The following is a 16,483-nucleotide window of genomic DNA, read 5'->3' on the forward strand; positions in this document are numbered from 1 at the left end:
TTCAATCTCTTTAGTTGTGATTGGTCTGTTGAGGTGTACTGTTTCTTCACGGTTCTGTTTTGGTAGGTTGGATGCTTCTACAAATTTTTCTGTTTCTACTAGGTTATACAATTTGTTGGGGTGTAATTGTTCATAATGGTTTTTTTAATGATTCTTTGTATTTCAGTGATGTTAACTGTAATGCCTCTTTCTCTACTCTTGGTTTTATTTATTTGAGTGTTCTATTATTTTTCTTAGTCTAGCTAAAGATTTGTCAATTTTGCTTATCTTTTAAAAATAACTCATAGTTCTATTGATTATTTTAATTGTTATTCTAATCCCTATTTATTCATTTCCATACTGATCTTTATTATTTCCTTTCTTCTACTAACTTGCAGCTTAGTTGTTCTTTCTCTAGTTTCTTAAGATGAAACAGTAGTTTGCTAACTTGAGATTTTCTTTTTTTGACATAGGTATTTATTGCTAAAACTTTTCTCCTTAGTACGACTTTTTCTGCATCCCATAGAGTTTGGTATATTGTGCTTCCATTTTCATTTGTGTAATGATATTTTAAAAATTTGCTTTTAATTTCTCCTTTGACCCATTGTTTGAGCAGGATCATGTTGATTAATCTCCATATTTATGAATTTTCTTAAATTTTTCCTATTTTGGACTTCTAGCTTCATGGTATTACGGTCAGAAAATATATTTGAAATTATTCTAATTGTCTTGAATTTCTAAGACTTATTTTGTGGCCTACCATATTATCTAAGTGTGCAATGTTCTGTATGTGCTTGAAAAAGTATGTATTCTGCTGCTGTTAGATGGAATGCTCTGTATATGTCAGTAAGTTCCATCTGGTCTAAAGTGTAGTCCAAGATCAGTGTTTCTTTACTGATATTGTGTCTGGATGACCAGTCCATTGTTAAAAGTGGAGTACTAAAATACTCTACTCTTACAGTATTCCAGTCTACGTGTCCCTTCACGTCTATTAATATTTGCTTTTTACATTTAGTGGCTCTGATTGTTGGGGGAAATACACACATACACACACACACACTATATATACACACACACATATACATATGTGTATATAGGTATATACACACAAGTATATGTCTATACATACACATACATATATAGTATACATATATATTGTACATATGGGTATATACATAGTATATATAGTATATACAATATACATAGTATATATGTACTATACATATATGCATATATAGTGTATATATATGCTTTCATGTATATATAGTATATATTATATGTATACTATATAAAATATATATACTATACATACTATGTATAAAATATATACCCATTTTTATATATCCCATTTTCATATATAGTATATATAAAATGTACATATGTATTTTATATATAGAATATATAATATGTATATATGATACATATATAAAATATGTGTGGTATTCATATATGTATATACATATATTTATATGTGTGTATATACACACATATGTATTGTATATATGTGTATAAACACAATAGATAGTATATACATATGTGTGTATACACACACAATTGTTACATCTTCTTGATGACTTGATGTCTCTATTATTATATAATTACTTTCTTTGCCTCCCTTTACAGTTTTGACTTAAATTCTATTTTATCTGATATAAGTGCAGCTATCCTTGTTTCAGTTTATTTTTTCTTGAATGAAATACCTTTTTTCTAATTCCTTCACTTTCAGCCTACATATGTTTGTAAAGGTAATGGGCTTTTTCTAGACAATATATAGTTGGATCTTGTTTTATTATCCATTTAGCCACTGTATGTCCTTGAATGGGGAGTTTAATCCATTTACATTCATTATCATTTTCAATAAGTAAGGACTTAATATTGCCATTTTGTTAATTTGTTTTTGGTTGTTTTGCCTGCCTTCTCTCTTCTTGTCTTCTTTTGTGATTAGATTATTTTCTATAGTGGTATGCTTAAGTTTATTGCTTTTTATCTTTTGTGTATCTACTGTGTATTCTTGCTTTGTGGCTACCTTGAGGCTTACATAGGTAATCTTATTGTTAATAGGCTATTTGAGGCTGATATAAACTTAAGTTTGATTGCATAAGAAACTCCAGATTTTTACTCCACCCTTGCTCTACATTTTATGTTTTTGATGACACAAATTGCATCTTTTTATATTATGTATCCCTTAACAAATTACTATAGCTATTATTTTAATAATTTTGTCTTTGAATCTTCATACTAAAGATATTAGTGATTTACCAACCACCATTATTGGATTAGAGAGATCTGATTTTGACTATATAGCTTTACCAGTGAGGTTTCTACCTTCATACGTTTTCATGTTTTTAATTATAGTCATTTTCTTTCAACTTGAAGAACTTCCTTTAGGATTTGTTATAAGGTGGATATAGTGATGGCCTCCCTCAGCTTTAGTTTGTCTTGGAAAGCCTTTATCTCTCTCTCATTTCAGGACAACTTTGCCAGATAGCCTCATTTGGAAATCGTTTTCCTTTTAGTTCTTTGGATATATTAATCCAGTGTCTCCCAGTCTGTGAGGTTTCTGCTGAGAATCTACTGATAGCCTTCTTGAAATGTCCTAATATGTCATATGCATCTTTCATCTTGTGGTTTTCAGATTTCTTTCCTTTAACTTTTTATAGTTAATTATTATATATCTTGGTGTAGTCTTGTTTAGATTGAATCATACTGGAGAACTTTGCCCTGCCTATATAACTATATTAATGGAGGGATCTTACTGGAGACCTTTTACTTGCTTGGATAATTACATCTTTTTTTTAAGATTTTGAAAGTTTTCAGCTATATTTTCTAAAATAAGCATTCTATCTCTTTCCCTTCTCAATCTCAATCTTCTGTAATTTGAAAATTATTTCTCTTGATACAGTTCTGTAAGTCCTGTATGTTTCTTTCATTCCTTTTTTTATTTTTCTTTTTTCTCATTTGACTAAATTAATTTCAAATAACCTGACTTCGAGTTCAGAGAATCTTTCTTTTCTGTGATCAAGCAGCTGTTCATGCTCTCTACTCTGCGTTTTATTTCATTCATTGTATTCCTTAGTTCCAAAATTTTCTTTTAAAAAATAATTTTATTATCTGTGTGAAATTTCTCATTTTGCTCATTTATAATCTTCCTGATTTTTGAATTGTTTCTGTGTTTTATTGAAACTCACTGAGTCTTTTACACAATTATTTTGATTCTTTTTTTTTTTTTTTTTTTGAGACAGAGTTTCACACTTGTGACCCAGGCTGGAGTGCAGTGGCATGATCTGGCTCACTGCAACTTCTGCCTCCGAGTTCAACTGATTTTCCTGCCTCAGCCTCCCAATTGGCTGGATTACAGGCATGCACCACCATGCCTGGCTAATTTTTGTATTTTTAGTAGAGATTGGGTTTTACCACGTTGGCCAGGCTGCTCTCGAACTCCTTACCTCAGGTGATCCACTCGCCTCGGCCTCCAAAAGTGTTGGGATTACAGGCATGATCCATGACTCCTGGCCTATTTTAATTATTTGTAAGATAGTTCTTAGATTTTCATTTATTTGGGTTCAACTACTAGGAAATTGTGTTTTTATTGTGGCAATTTGTATCCTTGTTTTTCATCTTTTCTGTTGTTTTTGTTGTTGCCTTATGTTAATGTCTGCACATTTGGTAGAACAATCACTGCTTTTAGGCTTTATGGAAGGATTTTGGTGGGGGAAGCCCTCCTATATAAATTCAGACACACTAGCTGGTGGGGAGCAGCAGGTCTGGCACTCATGACGGTACAGCAGTGCCCTTTAATATTCAGCTCTGTCTTTATTCAGCACTGTCAACTGAGTTCAGTGTAGACAACATTGTGATTATCCTCATTGGCTAATATTATGGATGTCCACAGTGGCAGTGAGGACTTTGGGGGTCTTTGGTGATAATGGATACTAGGTCCTCCTGATCTTTCTTCTTCCCACCAGGAAAATTATGATTGATGGGATCCCTCTTGGCATTGGGTGCAGCTTGTGTTCCTGCCTGCAATGGTGGTGGCACAGGTGTCTGATGAGTGGCAACTCTGGAGTGGCAACAGAGCTGAGGCCATACATGGCATACGGGGGCTATAACGCACCCGTGCCAGGGATACAGACACTTGTATGTGAGGTAAGTGAAACAGCTTAGAAATGACGGGTGGAAGCATGAGCATGTGCAAAACTACAGACCTGGAGCCGGGATGGGATCTAGCTCTCTATGAGGGCTCAGCTGGTGCCTACATGTGGGCACATGCAGAAAGACCTTGGCTCCAGGGCCTGAGTTGCATGCTAGCTCACTATGGAAATGGCAATGATATCTGAGGCATCAGTGTGCACAGTGCATTCTTGGAGCTGGGATCTGGAGCACGGGTGTGTACATAACTGCAGCAGCTCTTCAGTTCAGTGTGTGGGTGAAATCTCTGGTAGCTGAGTTGCTAACTAGAGCTCAGGCACAGAAAGGCCTTATGTACAGCGTTTAGTGTACAAAGTAGCTCACTATGGTGATGGCTGCAGTGTCTGAGGTGTGGACAAGCATAGGGCTGCCACATAGAATGGGCATTTGCAGAGCATCTGTGGCTCTGGATTGAGGGGCAGGAGAAGAGTTGAGAAAGGTTGCAGCTCCAGTCTCAAAATAGTACAATAGCACCTGCTTCTGGTAGGGGCAGTTTGCAGCTGCATGTCCCTCTCTGGGATTTTCTAGAGGAAACTGCTCTTGGTAACTTCAATGGCTAAAAATGCCAGTGTCCTTTGTGCAGCAGGATGCTGGGGACTATGATAGTTCCTGCCATGTGGCAGATACCAATAGTGTTTGCCTTTCTTCTTTCTTTATAGTCATCTCCTGGCTTTCAGGCATGCCGAGCTCGTCAGCAAACTTTTGTATGGATAGTCTCTGTTTTTTGGTTTTTTTTTTTTTTTTCCATTGTGTTGCTGCAGATTATTAAATGGGCCCTTGAGCCATCCCAGCACTGTTTTGTTTTGTGGATAGTTATCTACATTTGTGTTTTGTGTGTGTAAGGGATGAAGTTATTTTTGTTTATGGTATCTTCTGCTCTGCCATCTTGGTGATACCATTTCAGAGTGTCTTATTTTTGTGTAATGCATCTGAATCTTCTTAAGTACTATATTATTTTATTATATTTGTGTTTGTATGATTCTTCAAGAATTTCTGTATTTTTGACTTTTGTGTTCTGACCTTTTAATCTCTGTTTGTCTCTTTGAGTAGTAGACTTCCTTAAATAATGTGTTATTTTATATAGATAAGTGCAATCTGTCTCATATCTGGTTATTGTGGTATTCTTATCAGGATCCTTTGTGTTGTAAAAAACAGAGGAAGCTTGACCTTATGGAGTGAAGATTTAAAGAAATTATCAACATGATCTTAATATTCTCCTCAGCTTGACTAAATATTAAACAGTTGTTGCTGAGCATAGACCCCTGACATCTCTTTTCCAAGGTAAGTATTTACCTTAGAAAACTTAAGTTGTTCACTCATGATTTGGCTTTCTGTTTTCCTGTTATTGGTGTATAGGAATGCTTGTGATTTTTGCTCATTGACTTTGTGTCCTGAGACTTAAGAGAATAAAATACCTAGGAATCCAACTTACAAAGAATGTAAAGGACCTCTTCAAGGAGAACTACAAACCACTGCTCAATGAAATAAAAGAGGACACAAACAAATGGAAGAACATTCCATGCTTATGGATAAGGAGAATCAATATCATGGAAATGGCCATACTGCTCAAGGTAATTTATAGATTCAATGCCATCCCCATCAAGCTACCAATAACTTTCTTCACAGAATTGAAAAAAAAACTATTTTAAAGTTAATATGGAAACAAAAAACAGCCCTCATTGCCAAGACAATCGTAAGCCAAAAGAACAAAGCTGGAGGCATCGTGCTATCTGACTTCAAACTATACTACAAGACTACAGTAACCAAAACAGCATGGTACTGGTACCAAAACAGAGATATAGACTAATGGAACAGAACAGAGCCCTCAGAAATAATACCACACATCTACAACCATCTGATCTTTGGTAAACCTGACAGAAACAAGAAATGGGGAAAGGATTCCCTATTTAATAAATGGTGCTGCAAAAACTGGCTAACCATATGTAGAAAGCTGAAATTGGATCCCTTCCTTACACCTTATACAAAAATTAATTCAAAATGGATTAAAGACTTAAATGGTAGACCTAAAACCATAAAAACCCTAGAAGAAAACCTCGGCAATATCATTCAGGACATAGGCATGGGTAAGGACTTCATTACTAAAACACCAAAAGCAATGGTAACACAAGCCAAAATTGACAACTGGGATCTAATTAAACTAAACAGCTTCTGCACAGCAAAAGAAACTACCATCAGAGTGGACAGGCAACCTACAGAATGGGTGAAAATTTTTGCAATCTACCCATCTGACAAAGGGTTAATACCAGAATCTACAAGGAACTTAAACATATTTACAAGAAAAAAAAATCAAACAACTGCATCAAAACGTGGGCTAAGGATATGAACAGACACTTCTCAAAAGAAGACATTTATGCAGCCAACTGACACATGAAAAAGTGCTTGTCATGACTGGCCATCAGAGAAATGCAAATCAAAACCACAGTGAGATGCCATCTCACACCAGTTAGAATGGCGATCATTAAAAAGTCAGAAACAACAGGTGCTGGAGAGAATGTGAAAATATAGGAACACTTTTACACTGTTGGTGGGACTGTAAACTAGTTCAACTATTGTGGAAGACAGTGTGGCGATTCCTCAAGGATCTAGAACTAGAAATACCATTTGACGCAGCCATCCCATTACTGGGTATATACCCAAAGAATTATAAATCATGCTGTTATAAAGACACATGCACACGTATGTTTATTGTGGCACTATTCACAATAGCAAAGACTTGGAACCAACCCAAATGTCCATCAATGATAGACTGGATTAACAAAATATGGCACATATACACGTTGGAATACTATGCAACCATAAAAGAGGATGAGTTCATGTCCTTTGTAGGGACATGGATGAAGCTGGAAACCATCATTCTGAGCAAACTGTCACAAGGACAGAAAACCAAACACCGCATGTTCTCACTCATAGGTAGGGATTGAACAATGAGAACACTTGGACACAGGATGGGGAACATCACACACTGGGGCCTGTCGTGGGGCGGGGGGAGGGAGGCAGGATAGCATTAGGAGATATACCTAATGTAAATGATGAGTTAATGGGTGCAGCACACCAACATGGCACATGTATACATATGTAACAAACCTGCACGTTATGCACATGTACCCTAGAACTTAAAGTATGATGTTAAAAATTTATGTTGGATTCCTTTGAAATGTACCCATCAAAGATGATAGTGCTCCTTTCTCTGTGGGACTATAGAAGCCTGGCTTTAATGGGCACCAAATTTGGAAACGCTAATTGCTTAATAATAGAGAAAAAAAATGCAAACTTAGGAATAACTAACCTATCCCAATGATCATGCTCTCTAACATTCTCCAGTGTGTTCCCATTAGCTCGCCCCAGGCCTTAAAATCTCTCCTGACTTTTCCTTCAGTAGACTTGAGTTCAATCTTTCTCCTCTATTTTAGTAGCCTTGAGTGAAATCTTCCTTACTTATTTAAATTTCTGGTGGTTTCTTTTGCCTCGTTTTACAACTTTTTAATTATTACGCTAGACTCTGATGCTCTTCTTCAAACATGTTCTTGAACCTATCTGTATGATTGGTCAAATTGTTGCCTAGTCACACAAACCTTACAATCCTTTAAAATTACTGAATGCTTTTAAAAATTAGATAATATAAAAAACTACCAAGTAAAAATGAGAGCCCCATCTTATAACTCTTCCTCCAATCCCATTTGTTCAGTTATTTGCTATAAATATGCAAGCTTTTGTGCTGATTTGTTTTGTTTTGTGAAAATGTAGAATCATGCTAATCATATTTGTCTGGTATTTGTATGTGCTGATATGTCTTAGATATGTTTAATTTTTGAAGTCTTGTAAAATGATACTTTTGAAATCCTTGCGTGCCACACTCTCACATTAAATGCTGGTCGAAAGCAAAACACTTATCAAATTAAAATGTTGCATATATAGTCATAAAATTATCTTAAAGGAATGCTACCAACGGTCACCAAAAAAAAAGAAAAAAAAATGTAATTCCCTTGTTTCATGAACTTTCACTTTGAACAGAGTTTTCTCTCAGGGCTTTTAAATTTCAGGTAACTCCAGCAGAAATAGAAAGATTTTATTAAACTACAGATGAACTAGTTGAAAACAATGGGCTCATTTGACATATTGATCATAATGACAGCTTTTCAACATGACAAATTGGTCAAAAATGAACAGTTCTTTCTGGTCATTGATTTTCCATTATTTGAAATTTTGTGCATCATAAGGATGCATTTGTAACTTTTGTGCACCTTGAAGTATTTTAAAACTTTTATCATTTGTGAAATTGATGGTGAGGGGACTAATATGTCTTTTTTATGAACTCTGGAAAAGTTTGGAAAATTTTTCGTTTCTTAGTATTTTGAAACCAGTTTCCTTAACATGTCACTGAATGTGCATTAAGATTGCACATATTCCTTTCTGTAGCTTCAATCTTGAAAGCAGAAATTGTTTAAACTTGTAATAATATAATTGCCTGTAAGGACAAAAATCATGCTTAAAATATTGCTGAAAAAGTCTGCATGGGAGTAAAATATATATGTAACGGGAAAAGATGAATACGTGATTAAAATAAATGAAGTGGACATTATTGACAGAAAATGAATTAATTTTAACTTTAGAAAATAGAAAATGCTATTCAAATTGTTTTTAAACCTTAAAAATTTGCCTTTAAACAGTCACTTGGAGCTAGAAATGAAATAAAAATTCACAAACACAAACAAAAGAAGCATTATATTTAAGAGACAATTAAAATAAAACCAGAAAGGTAGAAAGGTACAGAAATGTTAAAATGGATAATTTGAAACACCTCTGCACAAAATTAGTAATATGTGCAAGTAAATAATCAGTGTCTGGAAATACATTTGCCATTTTAGGTTATTCATTTATAAACCTATCAAACATTTTAAATTTATTGTATAAATCACTTAGCAATTAGTGTACATGATGCCTAATTGTCCAAAAATACCCCTAACTATATTTGCTATTTCTATGGAAGTAATGAGATCGTCTCTCACATTCATGACAAGGAAAAGGTATACATTAACATCTCCATTGGAGAAACTTTGCCTACATTTGACATATTATTTTAAGTAATAAAATGGATTTAACTTTGGTCTATAAGTTGAATTGTATCTTTATAGACAGCATTACATATCCAATAACATTAATTAAAATTAAGTTTCTTGGAATTATTGTTTCCAGACACTAATGGACAGATTTAACTCACGTTTATGATTTGGTGTTTGTCAGCAATAGCAGAAGTTCCTATGATCTGTGTTGGTGCTCTTGTTTTCTTCTAGCTGCTGGAACTGGCAGCACATTACAGAACAGACTAACAATGGAACTATTTTGGGCAACCTTGTCATTAGGAGACACATTATAGTTGCCAAAGAATGCTCCTTTTAATTAAATAGCTAAATAAAAGAGATAAATTTATAAAACTCTTAGAAGAAAATATGGGAACAAAGTTTTGTGACCTTGAGTTATGCAGTGGATTCTTAGATATAGCACTAAAAGCAAAGTATAGAAAATAGAATAGATAAATTGAATTTTATTCAAATTAAAGATGTCTGTACATCAAAGAACAGTATCAAGAAAGTGAAAACACAGTCTACTGAACGGGGTAAAATATTGACAAATCATATATTGAATAACGGTCTTGTATACAAAATATATATTGAACTTCTCCAACTCAATAATAAAATAATACATAACCTAAGTTTTTAAAATGAGAAAGGATCTAAATAGATATTTCTCCAAAGAAGATAGAGGTACAAGTGGACAATAAGCACCTGAAAAATGTTCAATATTGTTATTTAGTAGAGAAGTGCAAATCAAAATGACAATGAGATACCATTTTACATCCACTAGGATGGCTATAATTTAAAAAGACAGATAATAAGAAGTGGTTGAAGAAATTGTAACTCTCATTCATTGCTAGTAGAAATATGAGATAATGCAACAGTTTGGAAAAGAGTCTATCAGTTCTTCAGAATTTGAACATAGGGTTGTCATAAAATCCAGCAATTTCATTCTTATGTATGAACCCAAAAGAAATGAAAACATGAAAAGCTTGTACATGAATGTTCATAAAATCATTCTTCATCATATTCAAAAAGTCCCAAATGCTCATCTACTGGTGAGTGAATGAAATGAAATGAAATGAAGTCTTGGCTATCATCCTTCCAAAAAAGAATGCTCCTTTTAGAAACAGGAAAAAAGAAAAAAAAGAAAAAAAAAAAAACTACTCAACTTTAGATAAAATGAAATGATTATTTAAAATTAAATTAAAGAGAGAATTAAGGTAAACACTCTATCCTTAAAATGTAAAACTACTTTCATACATCTTCAATTGTTTAAATGAGATCAATTTCTAAGTGGTCATTATGAGAAATATTTTCTTTCTGAAAAAAAATTTACTTCAAACCAACCAGATATAACAGAAAAGCACTTTTATTCTTTTAATAATTATATATTTTATTTAAGTAACCTAATACATTCAAACTTGTCACTCTATATAAGTAAAATGTAGAAATTCCAGATCACCCTTTATGTGGCCCTGTTGCTTTAGTGTAGTAAGTTGAGCTGACAAAGAAAACATTTTATTCTATAATAAGAAAATGTTAATCTAAGGAAAGTTTAAGGGAAAATGAAATGTAATTTGCCAGTGAATATTGTACTCACTCCCCTGTATTATTATTATTAATTTTTTTTGAGACACAGTTTCACTCTGTTCCCCAGGCTGGAGTGCAGTGGCACAATCTCGGCTCACTGTAACCCCCTTCTCCCAGGTTCAAGCAATTCTTCTTCCTCAGCCTTCTGAGTAGCTGAGATTACAGACGTGTGCCACAATGACCAGCTTTTTTTTTTTTTTTTTTTGTATTATTAGTAGAAATGGGGTTTCACCATGTTGACCAGGCTGGTATCGAACTCCTGACCTCAAGTGATCTACCCATCTCGGCTTCCCAATGTACTGGGATTACAAGCATAAGCCACCAAGCCCGGCTCCCCTACATTATTAGTAAAGCATGTTTGTATACTACCTAAGAATGCAGTTTGTTTTCATTTTAATCTTAGTGTTATTATATACTCAATTCTCAAGTGCTTATCTCAAGTATATATTCTATTGTAAAAATATTTTAAGGAAAATAATTTATAACTTTGGCTTTCTTGAGAAAGCAAACAAGAAGAGTCTAACATAGAATAGACCCTCCCTAAATAAGAAGAAAATGCAAAAACTAAAAATGGCATAACTAGGTAAATCTCAGGGCTCTATGGCCTGTAACCCATTAGAAAGGCTTCTCTAGCAACTATCAGCCTGAGAGAAGCAAATTCTTTCAATTTGAAAAGAAGAAATAATCAATTAAATTTAAATTTACCATTAAGAAATTTTTAATTAAAATAGGTTGTGTGTATGCATGTGTGTGGTATACTCTAATTTCTATTTATCTGTCTAGATATAACACTTTAATAGTATATATAGGTAGATATAATACTGTATATTCTTGCTCCATGGTGACTGAAATCCATTTTGATTATTGCAAATCACAAACAAAAGTAGGGAAAATAATAGGTTTTCTAATGTTAGCCACTTCTTAGTATTCTTTAATAAATAAACTTTGGTTATTCTACTTAAAAACTGATTAAGTTCAGAGCCTAATTTTCTCCACAGATTTATTGGGTGTATTAAGCCATTTGAAATTTTTCCAAAATTTCATAAACCTTAACTAGTTCCAGATACAAACCCCAATTTTAGCTCTAGTTTGAATGGGACTTTCCCATTCAGTCTGGTAGTCCTTGCAGAAAGGTATTAGTACATCACTCCTGTGAAACAGTGAATGTGCCTCTTTCAACAGTTCACCAGAATTTCAGCCCGGTATTGGTGTACTGCTAAAAGTTATTGCTTTAACTTTTCAAATTTTAGGCCTTCCAAACCTACCTTATAACATTACATGAGATGGTCAGTAGTACAGGGTATTGAATTGATATTTTAAAATAAAAACATGACAAATAAAGCCTTCAACTCCATGCTTTTAAAACTCTTGAAAATATCCCCACCTATATGATATTGTCTTTAAAAACATGTAATCAACCAAATGGAGGTTCTACTAACCTTGTTTTTGAGTGGAAAGTCTCCCACTCTTAAGGGGAGTGAACAGACTTTCTTCTACCCTTACAAAGAGAAAGGTCCATTACCAGGCCTTAATAGCATCTGTTGTCTTTTTTAGATGCTCATCATATGTAATAGCATTACATTTTAAATATTAACTTAGGTAATTCTTATTTCTAGCAATATCTATTGCCTTTTAACCCTGCACCTATTAAAGCTGAGCCACTGATTTCTTATGGGAGAGGGCAGAACATATCGAAGAAAATAGAGTACAGCTTTGATCTCTAAAAAAGTCTTACAAAACAGGTTATTAGAGACAATAGGAACAAATAACATAATAGCAAGAGCCATTCACATGAGAGAGAAAAGCATATTCTGAATCCCAAAATTTGAGTATTGAGTCAACTTTAGAGTTCTTGAGTCATAGCTGTTTTTGTTTTGTTTTGTTTTCTCAAAGTTGTAAGATAAAAGACTAGAGGTCAGCCCCCATCCCATAACATTTTGAAACATTTCCCTGTAACTGGAAGCTATATCATAAAAAAGCAAAGAGATATGAATGAAGAAGGCCTTAGACTGATATTTCTTAACTGCAGAAACAGGCAGAATTCTAGGTTGAAAATCAAGCAAAACTGAACAAAATTAAGTCTATTTTTGCTGATTTTAAATCTGAAACAATGAGAACTTTAGCTTTGTAAATATGTCTGCCTTTAGAATTTACATGCCTAGTAGAGGTAGTCACTTCTTAAAATGTTATCATGTAAGATTACAAAGCAACAAAAATTATTTTTGCCACAATATACATGATGTAATTGAATAATTAAAATACAAACAGGTATTTTATTAAGTGTCAACTCTGAGCATGTTACTAGGCTAGACAGTCTGCAAGTATTATTTCTGAATTATTCATTTAACTTGTAGCTTTCCTGACCTTGTAAATGTGATTTGTTAACAACAAATATCATTGTTTAGGTTTTAGGTTTGCTTATTTTTTGTCAGATTCATGTGCCATAGTGATTTTAAGAAGGCATTATTCCTGAGATACTTTGGACCAATAAAACATTCCTTTTTGTCCGTCTACTCATTCCTGACATATCTCATTGCTATTGTTGAATCATGTTTAGCCTAACGCTCCTCCTTGCGTATTTTAATTTTGGCCTAAAGGGTTTTTTGTACATCGTGAACTGTAAGAATTGGGGGTGTAAACAGATGGTAACCTACTCTTTTGTCAATCACCAAGTTTTGGCCAATCAAATGTAGCCAACTGTTCAGACTGTGTTTAAATATGGCAAATGCTGAGCTGTCACAAATCCAACTGTTTCTGTACCTCACTTCCATTTTCTTTACCTCACTTTACTTTTTCTGTCCATAAATCTTCCACCATGTGGCTGCGCTGGAGTCTCCCAGCCTACTATGGCTGGGAAGGTTGCCAGATTTGCAAATAGTTCATTGTTCAATTAAACTCCTTTAAATTTAATTCGGCTGAAGTTTATTTTTTATCAGATGGTGTCAGAGGTGGGATCTGAAGTAGAGCTTCCAGCGACCCCTAGGAACGCTGAGTGACTGAGTGAGGTATCCACAGGACCCATTTGTATCTGTTGATCTCCTGGAGCAGCAAGGGATCCTCATAAGTTCTCTCTTGGATTTCAGAGTTTCACAGATTTGTGTTTTGAGCTCTCTGAGTTTCTTTGAGAAAATCTGTGTTTCAAACTACGTTTGGAAGTCATGGCAGAAACTGGACTGGGTCTGGGATCAGATTTGATATGATAATTAACTGGCTTAGACCCAGTTAGAGGCCTCTTACATTTGACTGGGCAAGAAAGAAACTGGTAGTAAATGGCAATATTGCAAGGGGTGTAAAATTTGGCTTTTGGAAATTTGCAGGGATTTTTGTGTTCTACCCTTGTGTTTCATTTTTCTTGTGCACTTAGGTAGGAAAAAGTTAATCAACGGAACCTGGAAGCAAAGCCAATATTTTAGGTAAGCGTGGGATCTTAATTTCTGAAGAACTGAGTTCCTTCCAGCTTACACGTGCCTAAGTGTTAGGCCTCGGATGTAGCAAAGTCTTACAGAAGTGGTGAAATCTTACTAAAGATAACTTACAGTGGAATGTTCCAAATGAACAAAACTGCACTGAATTGTATTCGAAAATGAAAGTTTCCAAATTAGTCTCATCTAGGAATGTCTATCGATAAGCAGAAACTTTTAAAAAGACTTTGGTATTTTTATTTGAAGACTTTATGAAAGGCAAATAAAAAGTTTGAGAAACTAATTGATTAAAAAAAAAATTAAACCTGTTAACTTTTTAGCTTAGTTACTATCCAGATCCAAAGGAAATAGACTGCAGCACCAATTGATTGACTTTGGGTAAGTAATGGGTACATTTTTCCTGGGTAAAGGATGGGATTGGGTTAGAGGTCCTCCTCTCAGTAAAGTCTCTCTTGGTTAAAAATTGATTTGGCACTATGGGATTTTAACTGCTATTCTCTTTGGATTAATCTGCCTTGCACTTTTTGCTGATGACTGTGAGTGAGAGGATTAGGCATGTACAGAATCATCAAATATGGGCAGCTCTTTGTCCTCAAAAGGGGAAACATGAGAGGTAATTGTACTGCTGGAAAAGATCTCTTTGTAACTGACAAATGGCCACCTGAACTTTGATTCAGTATTGCTGCAATGGGTGGTTGTTTCTCTTGTCTCCCTGAGATCCTCACATTCCCTGCCCTGCTGCAATCAATGCTTATCTCTCTCCTTCTCTTTCTCACTCCATGTCTTTGCAAACTGGTTGTGGGAATGGTAAAAATCACTATTTCTTGCAAAGTTTTAGTTAATGAGGAAAATAATTTGAGATGCTAGTGTTAAGCTGTAGTGAATCTAGTGTACTGTGTGCTATGAATTTGTCTTTCTGTGTCATTCTGTCATGGAGTGGGGTGCCTTAGGATAGAACATGGGCTTAGGACCCCATAAGCTTGCTGTTCAAGATGGCCCAGCAACTGCTAAGTAACAAAATTTGGTGCAGGTCCCTGAAACAAACAAAAAACCGGATGAAGTCTTCATCTTGTTTTATGTCCTTGGGAACTTGGCCTTGTAACCATGTGGTAGTACTCTCTCTTGGTCTCTGCCATCTAGGCAACAGGAATTTTGGGGTTCATGTCATGGTTAACTCTAAAAATTATCCTGAGTAGTTAAACGCCATTACAAGCTCAAAATTGACTTCCCTAGTCTTTTTCTGGGAAGGGCGATGGAAACTGCCCAATACCGTAGCTCAGCAGCTAAAGCTTTGCCATTTTAAAATGGTGGCTTGGGTTTAATCCTGGCTTAGGGAATGAGTCCTTTCTGGTTGGTTATCTGTGTAACCTTTATTTTTATTCTTTTCTCCTCCACAAACCATCTTGAATTTTTCTTTCTCTGAGCTACCTTTGGAAATTCTAGTTCTTGTAAAAACTGTTAACCACCTTTTTGAAAATACATCATACACTCATGGTTAAGTCATAACCTTAGTTGAGACTTGTTGCTTTCACCTGTGAGGTTACCTTTGGTAAACTTTAAAAGCATAAATATTGGCCCTTTGGCCTAGCTAGAGTCAGGTAATAAAAAAATCTAAAAGGGCTTTTTAAAAGAGTGCTGTGGTTAAAGGTCAGCTTAATTAAAAGTGGATATCCAAATTATATATATATATTTAAAAGAACTTTGTTTGTTTTTTTTTTTCTTTTCTTAAATCTGCTTTTTTTCTGGAAAAAAAGGTCATTTTCTTCTCAGTTGACTGAATTGTTTTTCTCCATTTTGTCTTGCTACTCTTAATGCATGTGAGAGGATGTAAGATAACTTCAAATAGTCTTGGACTCCTTGGGAAAAACAGAAGAGGCACCACAGACCCAATTTTTGAAAAAACTCTGTTTTCCTCACAAAACCCCAGCAATTCAAAGCAAATAGATCCCTTTTATAAACTAAAGCTAAATATACTTCAGGGATGGCTAATGGCAGTTATGGGGGAACACAGAACTCTTTGCACCTTTGGGTCAAGGAAGCATGCTCTTGGCCACCTAGAAAGTACGGAAATGTCCCCACTCCCACTGAGAGAAGACTGCCATGGGTGATGGGATAATCACAGAATGGGGTGATAAGCTTTGGGTTGCTTTGCAATAAAATGCATGGTAAAAGCATTGCACTGTCTTCTTCCATAGCACTTCCCTCTTT

The 16,483-nt window shown here is 34.7% G+C and overlaps 1 long non-coding RNA gene across 2 annotated transcripts in view; it reads right to left on the reverse strand.

Moving 5' to 3' along the window:
• Positions 1-16,483, reverse strand: part of LOC105486200 (uncharacterized) — a 308,856-nt gene that overhangs the window by 72,947 nt on the left and 219,426 nt on the right. The window lies entirely within an intron of this gene.

The sequence above is a fragment of the Macaca nemestrina genome, chromosome 3 (genome assembly GCF_043159975.1).
Source record: "Macaca nemestrina isolate mMacNem1 chromosome 3, mMacNem.hap1, whole genome shotgun sequence".
Lineage (NCBI taxonomy): Eukaryota > Metazoa > Chordata > Mammalia > Primates > Cercopithecidae > Macaca > Macaca nemestrina.